Source organism: Pogona vitticeps, chromosome 9 (genome assembly GCF_051106095.1).
Source record: "Pogona vitticeps strain Pit_001003342236 chromosome 9, PviZW2.1, whole genome shotgun sequence".
In the NCBI taxonomy this organism is placed as follows: domain Eukaryota; kingdom Metazoa; phylum Chordata; class Lepidosauria; order Squamata; family Agamidae; genus Pogona; species Pogona vitticeps.
In genome coordinates, this window is record NC_135791.1 from 23,376,993 (window position 1) to 23,391,296 (window position 14,304).

The 14,304-nt window shown below is 45.4% G+C and overlaps 1 protein-coding gene across 3 annotated transcripts in view; it reads right to left on the minus strand.

Moving 5' to 3' along the window:
• Positions 1-14,304, minus strand: part of BCAM (basal cell adhesion molecule (Lutheran blood group)) — a 53,394-nt gene that overhangs the window by 22,260 nt on the left and 16,830 nt on the right. The window lies entirely within an intron of this gene.

Below are 14,304 nucleotides of genomic sequence, written 5' to 3' on the forward strand. Positions count from 1 at the left end.
CGTCGGCTGCAGCAAAAGCATCCAAGAATCGTACAGCACCTTAATTCTAAATTAGCGAGTTCTGTTTCGTATAAACTTTCACGGCTGCACAGCTTCCTTCATTTGAAGGGTTAGGGACGGACCTCCTTCTGGTGGCATTCTTTGTCCACGGTCCGTCTCCCTACGGAAGGAGATCTCGGACGAGAAAATTGTCCATCCATAGTTAACTCCTGGACAGCGGGCTCATCCGACAGGCCAGAGTGATTTTGGTCAGTTTTCTCCACTTTGGTGAGATGTACTGTAGTTCTGCTTAGAGATAGGCACAGGCCAGAAAAGTAGCGGTTCGTGATGATTCGTGGCTACTCGCGGGCCACGAACCATCACGAACCTCCCCAAAAAACGAACTGGTCTGAAGTTCGTTTTTCAGGTTCATGAGGGACTCGTTGACTCCCAGGATGGAAGAGGCCTACCTTCAGGACAAGATAGGAAGGTGACAGGGGCCGGGGTGGACATCCCATTTCACCAAAGCAAAAGAAAGCGTTGAGGGGGAAAAAGTTTGTGGTTGTTGGTTCGGTTCGTGCCCATCTATAGTTCTGCTTCCACTGTTTTTTTTTAAATCTAATTTGGAATCTAAGCATGACTTACGTAATTTTACACAAACCAATGGACTTTTAATGTGATGACACCAGTCCTCCCTTTTGGTGAGGTATTAAAAGGCTAACAAACTATAGGTTAAAAGGAATGATATTTCCCCCCGAATTTGGATGTAGCAAGGAACTGCATATAGATCAAAAGCAGAAATGAGCACTTCTGATCTTTCCTCCCATGGAGACGGGAAGGCAGCGCTTGAATCTACCTAAGGCTCAGGCCCCCAACGCTAAGCTATGCTGAATTAAGGAAATACAAGCCTGGGCGAAACCTTCATTGCATCAATCAAAAGTGAATAAAATCGTATTCGGTCTTATTTGTAACTTTTTTTTTTTTTAAAGTGATCTAATTAACTGCAACCTTTACTGCTTAAGAACAGATCACAATTTTAGAACCCTAAGCCAATTACTGTATGTAAATGTACCACACACCCACAAGCCAATGAATATTTACAATGTCCTACTTATGAAACCGATATTTCATTCAATATTTCATTTTGTTTCCCTATGTCTGATGAAGTGGACGTGTCGAGGAAAGCTCACATTAAAGTATAATAGTTTGTTCGGCTTTAAGGTGCAGTACATTTTTGTCTTGTCTTGTTTCGTTTGGCGTCTTTGGATTTTGCCTGATAAAACTTTTGTTGTGGTTGTTATTAATTTGCCTTCATTTAGGATTACGCTTGAACAGTCCAGCTAAATGCCAGCAAGATACGGATGTGCCAGAAATGTGCTTTTTTTCACCCTGGGCTTTAGAAACACATATTTCAAAAATTCGTTGAAAGGGAATGGAAAACGCACTCCCATTTCTCTTCCTACCTCCGTGGCGGCTCTCTTCTTTGTCTGCCTTGTTGTACATTTCTCATTTGCCCAAGCAAAATAAGCACCCCCCCCTTTTTTTCCCCTTGACATGCCTAGGACAGTTATTATATGCCTCCAGCCCCATTAAAGCAATCTTGATTTTTTTTTAAAAAAAAATGTTCCGCTGGGGGGCAGGCAGAGGGAAGTGGGAAGAGAAATACAGCCAGTTTTTTTGGGCATTGTGTGGGTGAGTTGGGGGAGCATCCATGATATGAAAGGCCCACAGCGGAGCAGGCTAGCAGCTGCTTGGGATTCCAGGCTGGCGCTGAGGGCTTTGTTTCATGATAAGCCCCTCCAAATGAAGAGAAGGGAGGGCTGCTTTCATCTCCGGGGTTAGGGAAGAGAAAGGACGAGAGTTTTCTGGCAAGGCGGAGTGCCCAGAAAACTGCTAAACGCCAGGGAACCAGCTGGGAAACCCGAGAAAGAAAGAAGACGAGAGCGATTCACAAACAAGGGTGCACAGATGGGAAAGTCATCTTCCTATGAATATCTCAAAAAACTAGACGGATCCAGGGAAGATGCAGGATGCACAGCCCACCCTCGAGAAAGGCAGCTCCCCCCACCCTCCACGAGGGTGCTGGGCAGTTAAATGCAGAAGCTAGAATATGATAAGGAGGGTTCAGAAGGAAGAAACTCTGCCAGACTACAGAACAGGCCGGCACAAAGCCCAGTTTTAAAGACTGGCAATGAGGGGAGAGTCTACAGGACGCTGGACGGAGGCTGAGACAGGGCTGCAGGGCAGGTTAACACTTTGCCAGAGCTGAAAATAAATACGTCCAGAGCAAAATTATTGTTGGTGTATAAACACAGACATACACACACAGTTCTTTTATTCCACCCTCCTGTCGGGTGAAACGGTTCGACGAAAACACTACGAAAACTTGTTTTTCAGGAGGTAGCCCATGTGAGTCTGTTTCATCAGGTTTAATGAAAAAACAAACAAAGGAAGAAGAGGGAAAGACAAAATTATAGTCGTGATTTGCAGACTGTTTATTAAAGACCGACAGACTTATTTCGGGATGAGCTTTCGCGAATCCCGGCGCCGTTGCTGAGACGCACGAGTGAACTAGTAAGCCAGTTTCTACATGCGTTGTGAGGTGGACATTCCGTGAAAAGTAAAAATTCCAGAAAAGTAAAATTGTAAAGTGACAGCAGTGTGGTTGACACATTATTCATACTTTCAGAGTTCATGGCTGATGTCAATAAGGATATTATCCCTTTGAAATTTCATTTTCCAGGCTTGGCTCTACCCTTACAAGGTGTCCACCCCATCTTTTATGCTTATGTGGAAATCTGTGGCTAAATATTTCATTCCACGTGTCCAAGGAAGCAGATTGTGGTCCACCAAATTCGCACCTTTTGGTTCTTAAAGGGGTGCAACACCTTTGCTTTCTTTTGATCATATTGTTGTTACATTTCTATTTATACACACAAACATCCATTAAAAACCCTTTTATCAGAAGTGAGGGCAGGATGATGTTTCACTTCAGGCGGAGAGCCGTTCCTCTCAAGACGCCCATGTTCACGCACACAAAATCAAAACATCGCAGTGTTTTGTGTGTCTGTCCGGGTTTTCTCCACCAGCAATCTGCTCAACACACAAGGGCTGATCTGTATATATGCATTTTTAGAGGAACACACGGCATTGCCTTTTAAGAAGTCGGATCGCTGCCCCTTTCCAGCCAAATACTGCCAACCCTGGCTAGCTGCAGCTGTCTTGGCTCCTTTCCTAGTTCAGTGCCAGTCAAGGACTTAACCATCTGCAGACAATGCATGAGCCTTACTACTGTATGCCCACGAATGCCACACAGCAATCTGAGAAATGTTATTGTTCTTAAAGTAACGTCAAGTCCCTTTGGTCTTCCAGTGAACCTAACGCGGTTTTCAAAGTATGTGAGAGATTCTAGAAGGGGTTCGCTATCGCCCCTCCCCAGACGTTTCCATAGCCAAGCAGATATTTGAACCCAGATGCCCAAAGTCCAAGTCTAATGCTCTATCCACGACACCACACAGGCACTGCAATCCAAAAATATTGCCCAGTCACATTGCTCTGAATGCACTCTGAAAGAGGAAGCATTGGCAGCACATGGGAGCTATCAGAAAACCCTGCACGGACTATTTGTTATTATTTATTTATTCTCTAGATTTATACTATGCTTTCCCACTTTAAAAAAAAAGAGGGCTCAAATCAGCTTACAAAATTCTTAAAAGAACAAAAACAGGCAAAAACAACTTTTTTAAAAAATAAATCATACAACCAAGTAGAATAATAGAATCATAGATTAATGGAGTTGGAAGGGGCCTATAAGGCCATCCAGTCCAACCCCATGCTCAAGGCAGGAATCCAAATCAAAGCAGATCTGACAGCAAACCAGCCCTTCTGTGCCACCAATGAATACTTATGTAGATGAAGTGCCATTTAATTCCCTGGCTGACGTGGTGGCGCTGCGGGCTAAACCACAGAAGCCTGTGCTGCAGGGTCAAAAGACCAAGCAGTCGTAAGATCGAATCCACGCAACGGAGTGAGCGCCCGTCGCCTGTCCCAGCTCCCGCCAACCTAGCAGTTCGAAAGCATGCAAATGCAAGTAGATAAATAGGGACCACCTCGGTGGGAAGGTAACAGCGTTCCGTGTCTAAGTCGCACTGGCCATGTGACCATGGAAGATTGTCTTTGAACCAAAACGCTGGCTCTATGGCTTGGAAACAGAGATGAGCACCGCCCCCTAGAGTCGAACACGACTGGACAAAAATTGTCAAGGGGAACCTTTACCTTTACCTTTACCTGACTCTGCAACTATCAAATTATACAGTTCCCACGTAATCTTATTTCACCCATCACCAAACCTCTCCATAAAGAGCCAATATGGATTTCGAAAAACATTCCACTCAGAACCGGGGTGCATGTGTTTCTGATAGAGGTGGCACCTCTGATGAAGTGCATCATTCTGCACAACTTTCAGAGTTTTAGAAGCCCTGGTTTCCTCTGGATTTGGGTCTGCTCACAAAAATCACAGATTCAATTAAACTGCATCTCCTACAGGAAAGATCCATGAGAAAGAGACCCTTGTCCACAATCAGAGTGCAGAGATGGCCCTTGTTAGGACCTCAACACCCAGAACCCATCAGGCAGAAATGGCTGCCCTGGGGGATTCTGGGAATTGTAGTCCAAACAAACAAATCTTTCTGAACACTTCCTAACGCCCTTCAGAGATAAAACATCAACACCAAGAGCACTGATGATCTTTTTCAGAATCAGGTAGCTTCATACGCCCATCGTACTGCAATGGGAAGGGGAAACATTTCACAGAATCAGGACATGGTGTGTGCTACTCAAGAGAAAGAAAATGAGTAAATAAAAATGTTGCTTGAGGCCCCTGATATTGAGAAACCTGCCCTGGATTTCTCGGCAGAAATGCAAGCTTGAGTAAAACTCAACAAGAGGATGTTGCTAAAAAATATATCCGAAAATGCTTAGGATTTCCTGCCTCTCACAGGTTAAAACATGCTCCCATCTAAGCAACTGCCCAAAGCAATCTAGCATCTGATGCAGAGAAATAGTTGGCATTCCTGATTTTTGCATACAGGGAGTTGTATCCAGACAAGCCTCTGCTTCCTTAGCCGGATCCTTAGGCTTATTTCTTAAATTGAAACAAAGGATGCCCATAAAAACCGAAAGTGTTCCTGGCATGCTCTGAGAATACAGTTGTCATGCAGTGGCATGCTTCAGATACACATTTTTCCCCATTTAGAATTTGGTTCTCTAGCTGCAGAAATAGGGAGCGGAAGAAACCTATCAAAATCTCCTGCATTTTTGAGCCTTTGCTCACCAGGAAGACAGAGAATCTCTGCATTCAGGATTTTGAGCATGGGCAGTTTTGAATGTTTAAGATCTGTAAGGCTATGGCTTTGGCTGAATGCAGGAATCGCACCTTGAACCATGGTTCAGGTAACCTTGAAACCATGTTTCTTAATGTTTGGTCAGTGTGTCTGAATTGACAAACCCTAGTTACGCTCGTGACTGCACTGGAAGGGGCCACAACGCCACGGAGGCAGGCGAGAACTTTACCCAACGGAGTGGGTACAAAACGTACACAGTGCTTCTGCATGGTTTGTCTCCTGTAACTTTGGGTGCCCAAACCATGGTTTAAATTGTAAACTATGGTATTGTAATAGTGCCTCCCCCCCCATCCCTCAATCCTCATAGTATGTTGTTAAGTCATGTCTGACTCTTCGTGACCCCATGGACCAGAGCACGCCAGGCCCTCCTGTCTTCCACTGCCTCCCAGAGTTGGGCCAAATTCATGTTTGGTCGCTTCGATGACACTGTCCAACCATCTCATCCTCTGTCGTCCCCTTCTCTTCTTCACATTTTCCCAACATCAGCGCCTTTTCCCAGGGAGTCTTCTCTTCTCATGAGATGGCCAAAGTCTTGGAGCCTCAGCTTCAGGATCTGTCCTTCCAGTGAGCACTCGGGGTTGATTTCCTTCAAAATGGATAGGTTTGTTCTCCTTGCAGTCCAGGGGACTCTCAAGAGTCTCCTCCAGCATCCTCATAGTTAACATTGGGCAAATACTTAAGAAACCTGGATTCAAATTGCCACTTAGCCATAAAACTCACTGGGCAGCCCGGGGGTATTTCAGATCCTCTCAGCCTATCCCACTTCAGGGAGGAAGAAAGCCATGTTGCTTTGAAAATGGCAGAAGAAGCAAGATACACATCTATCACCTTAGAATTGCAGGGCTAGAAGGATAATCAAATCCATCCGTTGTCATCAAGGCACTATGGGGGAATCAAACTTCCAATCTTTGGTTCTGCAGCCAGACGCCTGAACCACTAGCAGTTCCAACTAATTAAACAGATAAAGAGGACCGTACCTTTGCACTTGTATGATAGAAAGATTTGGAAAACATCGTCTCGATGGGGTGACAACAGCTAGATTTAGTTCCCCCTTCTCCAGAACAGGAAAAGAACATGAGACTTATACCCCATGACAGATGACTGGAAAAGTCTTGTGACAGATGGGTCATATAATTTGGGATACACAGGGGCGCTTCCAGACAGACCTCTCCTTGGTGCCATCTACCACAACAGATATTCCATAGATACAGTGGTGCCTTGCTAGACGATGATAATCCGTTCCACTGAAATCACTGTCTAGCGAAATCATTGTCTAGCAAAAAGCAAATCGTCGTCTAGCAAAAATCGGTTTGCGAAGCAGGGACCAAACATTGTCCAGCAAAATTCCCCCATAGGAATCACTGTTTTGCGAATCACTATAGCGGTCGCAAAAAGTCAATGTCTAGCAAAAAAAACCCTGTCATGCGGGGTAACTGTCTAGCGAGGCACCACTATAATTCTATCACTTCTATCTTCCTGGATTTTCTCAGGTAAGGAAAAAGGGTTAAAAGTGCCAGGAAACCTCCTGTAAAATGTAGCGAAGTCATAAGGGCCAACTGCATGATAAAAGCCATATCTGGAACCACCCAAGGTTTCGGAACAAAAGACGGGGTTTTGGAAAGAAAGATGGGAAACGCATGTTCACTGCGGGATGTTCTAAACCAGCAGCATCTCACACTTAAATCATAAGCATCACAAAACCCACAGCCTATTTCTGGTCTCATCCTAGAATGCATGCAAAAGGCTGTCGCAGAAACGGCCACAATGTGCCCGCCAGCTGTGATTTCGAACCCACCGAGCACATGCTAAATTATATGCAGATGAGGTTAATTGTGCATAAATAACTCAGGCAGGTTAGCAGCCGCCTGCCAGCTTACAACATTACACCGATGTGCCTGCTGAAGCTGAACAAACGGTCCACTCCGGAGCTGGCATGGCTAGATTTTAATATACAATATGCATTATTACCTTAATCTCTTTGAAAGCCAGGTGGTGAAAAATTATGGCCTTTGCAGAGGTTATTAACGTTCTTAAATTAGGACTTGATCGGTTTTTTTCACTGCCTGTAATCAAGAGGCTAGAGAAATTTAAAAGCCCTTTTAAAAAATGGTTCCCTATCTTGTGATAACAAATGTATCAACGCCCATGTTTGTTGATCGATTGAAGAACAATCCCGTCCCTTTTTCTGTCTCCATTCTGTGTTTTTATTCCCTCCTGCCCAATTATATAGGAAGATTTAATGCCAACTTGAAGGTTTGTGTTTTTTACGATACATTAAGGAAGACGCTAATATCCATTAGAATACAATAAAAAGGAGCCATCTCCGGTTTAAGATGGGTATGTCTACGGGACGTAGGCGGACAGATGCTGAGGCAGCATGAACACATCCGGTGACTGGCAGGCCCTAAGACAAGAAGATTTGCCAACTGACTTGCCACCCTGCTCAAATACACCATCAGAAGAATGTATGCGGCTTCTCACAACAACGGCCAGAATCAAAGAGCAGCCCCTTGCCCGCCTCCATATTTTTTCTTGACAAACCTAGGGCTTTTTTGAGCCCCTTCCCCCAGGGATGGGATGATATGGGCTTGTTCCTCTGTCCCTCAGCTCTCTTTGTCCCCAGGACTATTTTCCAGAATACTTTGTTTTTGTTGTTGTTTAGTCGTTAAGTCGTGTCCGACTCTTCGTGACCCCATGGACCAGAGAACGCCAGGCCCTCCTGTCTTCCACTGCCTCCTAGAGTTTGATCAAATTCATGTTGGTTGCTCTGGTGACCCTGTCCAACCATCTCCTCCTCTGTTGTCCCCTTCTCCTCTTGACTTCACTCTTTCCCAACATCAGGGTCTTTTCCAGGGATTCTTCTCTAAAACAAATACTTTGATTTAGGATTATTTTATTCATCCTGGAAGGGAGGGTGGGTCGGGACGAGACATTTTGAAAGGTTCAACCAATGGTTTCCGTGATGGAGAAGAGGGCAAAACGGAGAGGAACTCTGGCCCACATCCAGAGCTTGAGAAAGCACAGATAAGAGGAATAAAATTTGGGGTACGAAAGATGGTTGTTGTTTTAACTTAATATTTCTGAGCTCTGCCTGCATCGAGAGACTCTCTGGGCTTGTCAGTTCAGGCCTGGCGCTGAGCATCTCCCCTGCCCTCGCTTTGGGCCCTGCCAGCTCAGGTGTGCAAGAGACGGCTGGCCACCGAAGGTCCGCCTGTGCATCCAGTTGCATGACTTTCTAGAGCCCCAGGCACCAAATCTGCAGGTAGAAAGCATGCCACTTGTTCACTTTTTTTTTCCCACCACGCAGGGCGGGAGCCAGTGCAAGAATTACAGAACCAAACTGGTTGGGATGAACCGGCTGTAGATCTTCATGACTGGCAACTAAGGATGATTCTGAGTATATAAGCTGCCTTCTCGTGGACTTTTTACGTCCAGCGGTGGAGGGAAAAGGTGAGCGCCCAAGGCAAAAAGAAAAAGCAGTGTGCCCGTGTGAAGTAAATGGACTTCTTGCACTCCCATGATGCAATCTGTATTCTGCAGGAGTGGTCCTCAACCTTGGGCCCCCAGGTGTTCTTGGACTACAACTCCCAGAAATCCTGGCCAGCAGAGGTGGTGGTGAAGGCTCCTGGGAGTTTCAGTCCAAGAACATCTGGAGACCCAGGTTTGGGAACTACTGCTCTACAGAGTCAAGAGGTGCCTCTCCTTCCCCCTCAAAAGGTGGAAACATCCCGACTGACTCAACACAACCACCAAATTCACATTTTAATCTTTTGAAAACTGCTTTCCTTCAAGGGTGAACATTTTTCTTGCGCAGCTGCTCTGCTCATCACAAATGAAGCCCATGATGGATTCTCTTTCTCGTTGTTTCTTACTTTGATCTTTTCTTCTTTCTACAGAAAACCGGCTAAGCAAAGAAAATGTGGAACAGCCCAGTCCTACTTCTCTTTGCTAGCAATAATAAAAACTCCGCTACACAAACCGACGATACCTCATTGCCTGCCATAGTTCCATAGGGGAATCCTGGGAGAGGGGCTAGAATGACAAGACGGAAATTCTAAACACCTCGGCAAACTATACATCCCAGTTATTCCACGGAAGGAAGCCCTGGCCGCTAAAGGGGTATGGCAGATATAACGCGCCATAACTGGGCACCAGAGATACACTCTATGTGGCAACATGTAAACGCCACGCCTCCTCCTGTGGATGGGTTTTCAAAATGGCTGGCTTTGCTGGCATTCAACAAGAAACCTGCAATTCGGAAAGGACGAACTTGTCTACATCTTTGTTGACGGCAAGGAAACCCAGTCTTTTCGATATGTGGGTGTACTATTTACAACGGAGGAGATAACACCAGGCTCTGTCCAGTTCAAGAGGAATATTCTGTGACAAAGATCCTCTTAAAGGCAGCCCCTTTAATGAATAACCTTTTGTACTTCCAAGGTTTGCCCATGAGTTTTGGAGAGGATAAAAGTGTTTTTCTGAGAGAAAGGGGGAGAAAAATGTTTCCCACTTTTTGGGCAAAAGCTTGTGGGACTGAGTAGGTCTGTCTGTGGCTAACCGTGGGATATTTTCAACCCCCTCCACAATGTGTTTGTACACAAACAAGTGCCTGGCAAGTGTCCATGTCCGTGTATGTGTGTGTGTGTGTGTGATGTGCAGTTAATCCTCAACCACGTGTGTGGGCAAACAAGACACCATGACATGCAATTTGCGTTGTGCCCGCTTTGGAAAATGAAATGTACTGAGGCTCTTTCTTTTGCAGGCTTCCTTACTGCTAAGTTTCGGTGAGAGAGGGTTAGCTGTAGGTACAGAAGCAGGAGAAATTGCCAAGCTACTGTTTCTAGGCAGTCTGCAAGTCTCAAAGGAAAACAGCCTAATTTTCACTCGGTATACTTGCTCGTATGTCAACAGCAGGACATTGCTTGTGTTGGCTGTGGATGGTTGCTTAATTGCGTCGGTTGATGACCAAACAAATCGTAGCGCACCTCCCCTTTCTGGCCTTTTTAGCTCCTGTTTCAGGGTGAGCAGCTAGGCAAAGAAGCCATGGTCAAGCCATGGATTGGGCATCACAACAAGACATGATTTAAACAACGATGAGTAGGTAAACCATAAACAAGCCATAGATCTAGATTGTGGCTTATTATGTCAACAAGCCATGCCTTGTTACAGCACGGCTGTGCTTGGTTAACCAATTATGGTTTGTGAGCAGAGGCAGAGTTTGTATATAATACCACAAGCCAGATTTCAACAAACTACATTGTAGCTTATTGAGACATGCAAACTAAGTCACTGAACGGAACAATAAGATGCTATTACCTCCTGTATGCAGAACAACGTTTTGGAGGCTAAGCATTTATGATCATTTGATTATAGCCACTCATGGCCGGGCAAGGTCTAAGAGATATACAGTGGTGCCTCGCTTTACGAGCGCTCCGTTTGACGACAAAATCGCATTATGTTGAAGATTTTGCGATTGCAAAACGATGTTCCCTATGGGGGAAATTTCGCTTTGCGATGATCGGTTCCCTGTTTCGGTGTGATGATTTTCGGCCAGCTGATCGGCGGTTTCAAAATGGCCGGTGGGCGAAAAACATGGCCGCCCACTGTTTTCTGGCACGGATTCCTCGCTGCACGGTGACAGGTTTGAGCGAAAATGACTGCGCTATGGAGAATCTTCGCTGGACGGTGAGTTTTAAGCCCATAGGAATGCATTAATTGGGTTTTAATGTGTTTCTATGGGCTTTTTAAAATCGCATGACGACGTTTGCGTTCGACAGCTATTTTTGCGGAACGAATTAACGTCATCATGCGAGGCACCACTGTTTCTAGAACTGGGACTGAGGGATTTTGCAGTGGACATCAAAGGTTTTAGAAGTCCTTTTGTTCTCCTCAGCAAATCCTGGGAACTGAGTGGTCACCCTCCATAAATGCACTCCCCCACAGAGAATTATCAGCATGCGTAACAAACCACAACTCCTAGCTTTCTTTTAAAGGAGCTAGAGCACTCTCCGTAATATCACATCAATAGATGGTATATCTGTGGTGCGTATTTTTATCCCACTCACCCGTTCTTTACAGGGTCATTGAGAAGATAAAGTAGAAAACTGCAATAAGGGGAGGCAGAAGGCAAGTTGCAAAAATGACCCCTATTGTAAAGAAACATTTTTAATCAATGGTGAATCTTAAATCACTATGTTACCCTGAACAGCCTGATCATTGGGGGGGAGGAAAGCTGCATTAAACTGTGTACCAACCAACAATGTCTGAAAGATTGGGCTGCGATCCATGAAAAACCCATCCCTAATAAAATCTTTTATCCTGAACAGTGTCTTTTGTTGGGTGGTGGCTTTATTTTCATTGGAGATGTTGAAATAAACAGACACAGCTACCCTTTAAAATACCAGATTCCATGCTCCTATCGATTTCCCGCCCCCCCTTTCTTTTAATATCTCTGTGGTAATTTCACCCATAATTGGCCAAACGATGTCAATTCTTTTAATGTGTTTACATTCTCGCCGTCTCCTTTTGCTTATTCTCCCTCGCATTCAAACCAAAGCCACCGGTTCCTTAGGACAGCTTAAGTCTTCCATAAAATCCAAGAGGATTTGCTTCTTTTAATTTCGAGAAGGTTTCAGCTGCCCGGAGACTAACGCCCTCGGGGAACTCTGAGGGAGCCATCATCTCTTCGCCGTTAAACCCTGGCCGGTGAACCCCTTCCCGAGGGAACCCTTGTCTGGGGACCTTCAGCACCATCTTGATATGTTCTTTGAAGAACTAGACTGCTTTCTCATCCGCCTGTGAGCCATCCCAGACAGGCGGACGGAAGACACCTTGCTGGCAGATCGGAGCTCCCCGCCCGCCCCAACCCCCACTCTCCTCCATTTTCTGTCTCGGTTCAGGCTGTCCCGTCCTCCCTAAGGCCACCCCTGCCAGGCCGGGAGAGAAGCTGGAGTGACAGATTAGCCTCGTTAGCAGAGTCCCGCCGAGGGGGACACAGACTGGTGACAGCTGGGGCTGGGGCTGCTCTCAGGACATGATGAGCCCCCCTCCCAACACACACATACACACACACACACACACACACGAGAGTATGCTGGCACCGGACACGACCTCAGTTCAAAAATCTCAGCTGGCACCCACGTCTTTCTCTCTGTGAGGGTCCCCATGAAATGAGGCCTCAGAATTGCATGAAAGAGGCTGTTCCGCTCAGGCACGGCTAGCGTGACATCCTTGTCAGACCACTAAGGACGGGTACCTTTAAGATTGCTAACGATCCCAGGGCAAGCACTGTCGGCAACTGGCCGCCTGCTGGGACTTCTTGTTTTTTTTCCTCAGATTAAGAAAAATCAATATTCTCGACATGGATTTTTCGCAGCCAATAGGGATCGCCAAATCTTGCCTTTGTGCTGAATGGAAAGTCTGGTTCACTCCACAGAAATCTTGGGGAACTACCAACTGGGCTGATTTTTAATATCTACCCTTTTTTTAAATTCTAGTCCAAAGTATGGCAGGCAGAGTCATGGTTTGCATCAGGCACCCACAAATTAAGCTCATCTCTTCCGTCAGGGTCTACCAGCTGACACTACCACTCTATAGTGATGTGCGCAGAGTAGCACAGACTCTCACTGCGAATATCTTCCCATCACTATGGAGACGAACTGAGGAGGCAGAGCCGCTCATCAAACATTACTTTGTTCATTGAAAAACTTTTCTGTTCGGCCTTTCCTATCCTCAAGGTTGGCACTAAATGGAGATGGCCGTGATCCACCATTTAGGTGGTTCGTCCTGGTTCATTTTCTGGCTAAACAGCCCTGCCTCCTCTGGCAGCCGCCCACTCAGGAGGCAGTGCTCAGAGGAGGCAGGGCAAGTAAGCCAGGCTACTGCCACCAAGCAAACGCCCACCAGCAGAGGCAGGATTTCAAAGCACCAAATGCCTGTTTGGCCACTAAACGAACCAGCGCGAACCGCCGAACTGGTACAAAAGGAGTCTCACTGCTCAGAGAACAGCACAGAAGGAGCAGAAGGAGGAAAGCAAAGGTGAGCCAGAGCCCATCTCTAGCAAAAGCACATGCACGCTCCAGCTAAAAAAGAACATGAGATTTTGTCCTGTTCAGAGGAAGTATAATATTTTGCCACGTAAGAATGAAGAAAGTCTGCCATCGAAAAAGGGGCACAGCTTGCAGGTTAACTAGTTCCAAGTAACAAAGTTACCAGTAACTGTTTACATTTTGGAGAATGAGCAACGCAATCAGTAGTTTAGAAGTTAGAGTAAAAGCAATGTCATATGTACTGACAGTGTTTCCTTTGTGGGGAGATGAGATTCCTAATTCCTTTCAAAAGTTAGCTTCTAAGTGCATTTTAAGGCATTTTGAAAAGTATTTGGATGGAATTTTTCCAAGTTTTATGTCATTCCCTGTCCAGTTCTATGACAGAGAAAGAATTCTTTGCTTTTTTTTTTCTTTTGCAATTTTATGAGAATCTGCAAGGTGGAACATCACAGGAAACCATAGAGGGTTTTCCGTATTTTTGTTGACTACCAACAACAATACCTGTATATGATTCAGCCAAGTGAGACGCGATTTTAAAAGCTATCTTGGCTGTGGGGTGCTTAATGCATTAAGGGAATGAATGAGAGGCTATAAAACATGGCTCAGCCTTCCAACCGAGAGTCATAACAGCTTTTTATTTATTTATTAATTCGTGATAAACATAATTCCTTCCAACAGGCAGGATCCGTCACTGTCCAAAAAGTTTTTGCTGTCTATGTGCGCTTTTATTAAATACGCATTGAAGTTGTAGGAAAGCCACCTTTCCAGTATCGCTAATGTGCAGGGTAGTCGAAAGATTCCAAGGGATATGTAAACTGTATTAAACTGAAGGAGAAGGAACCATAGCATCTTTGCATTATTATTACAGTGGTGCC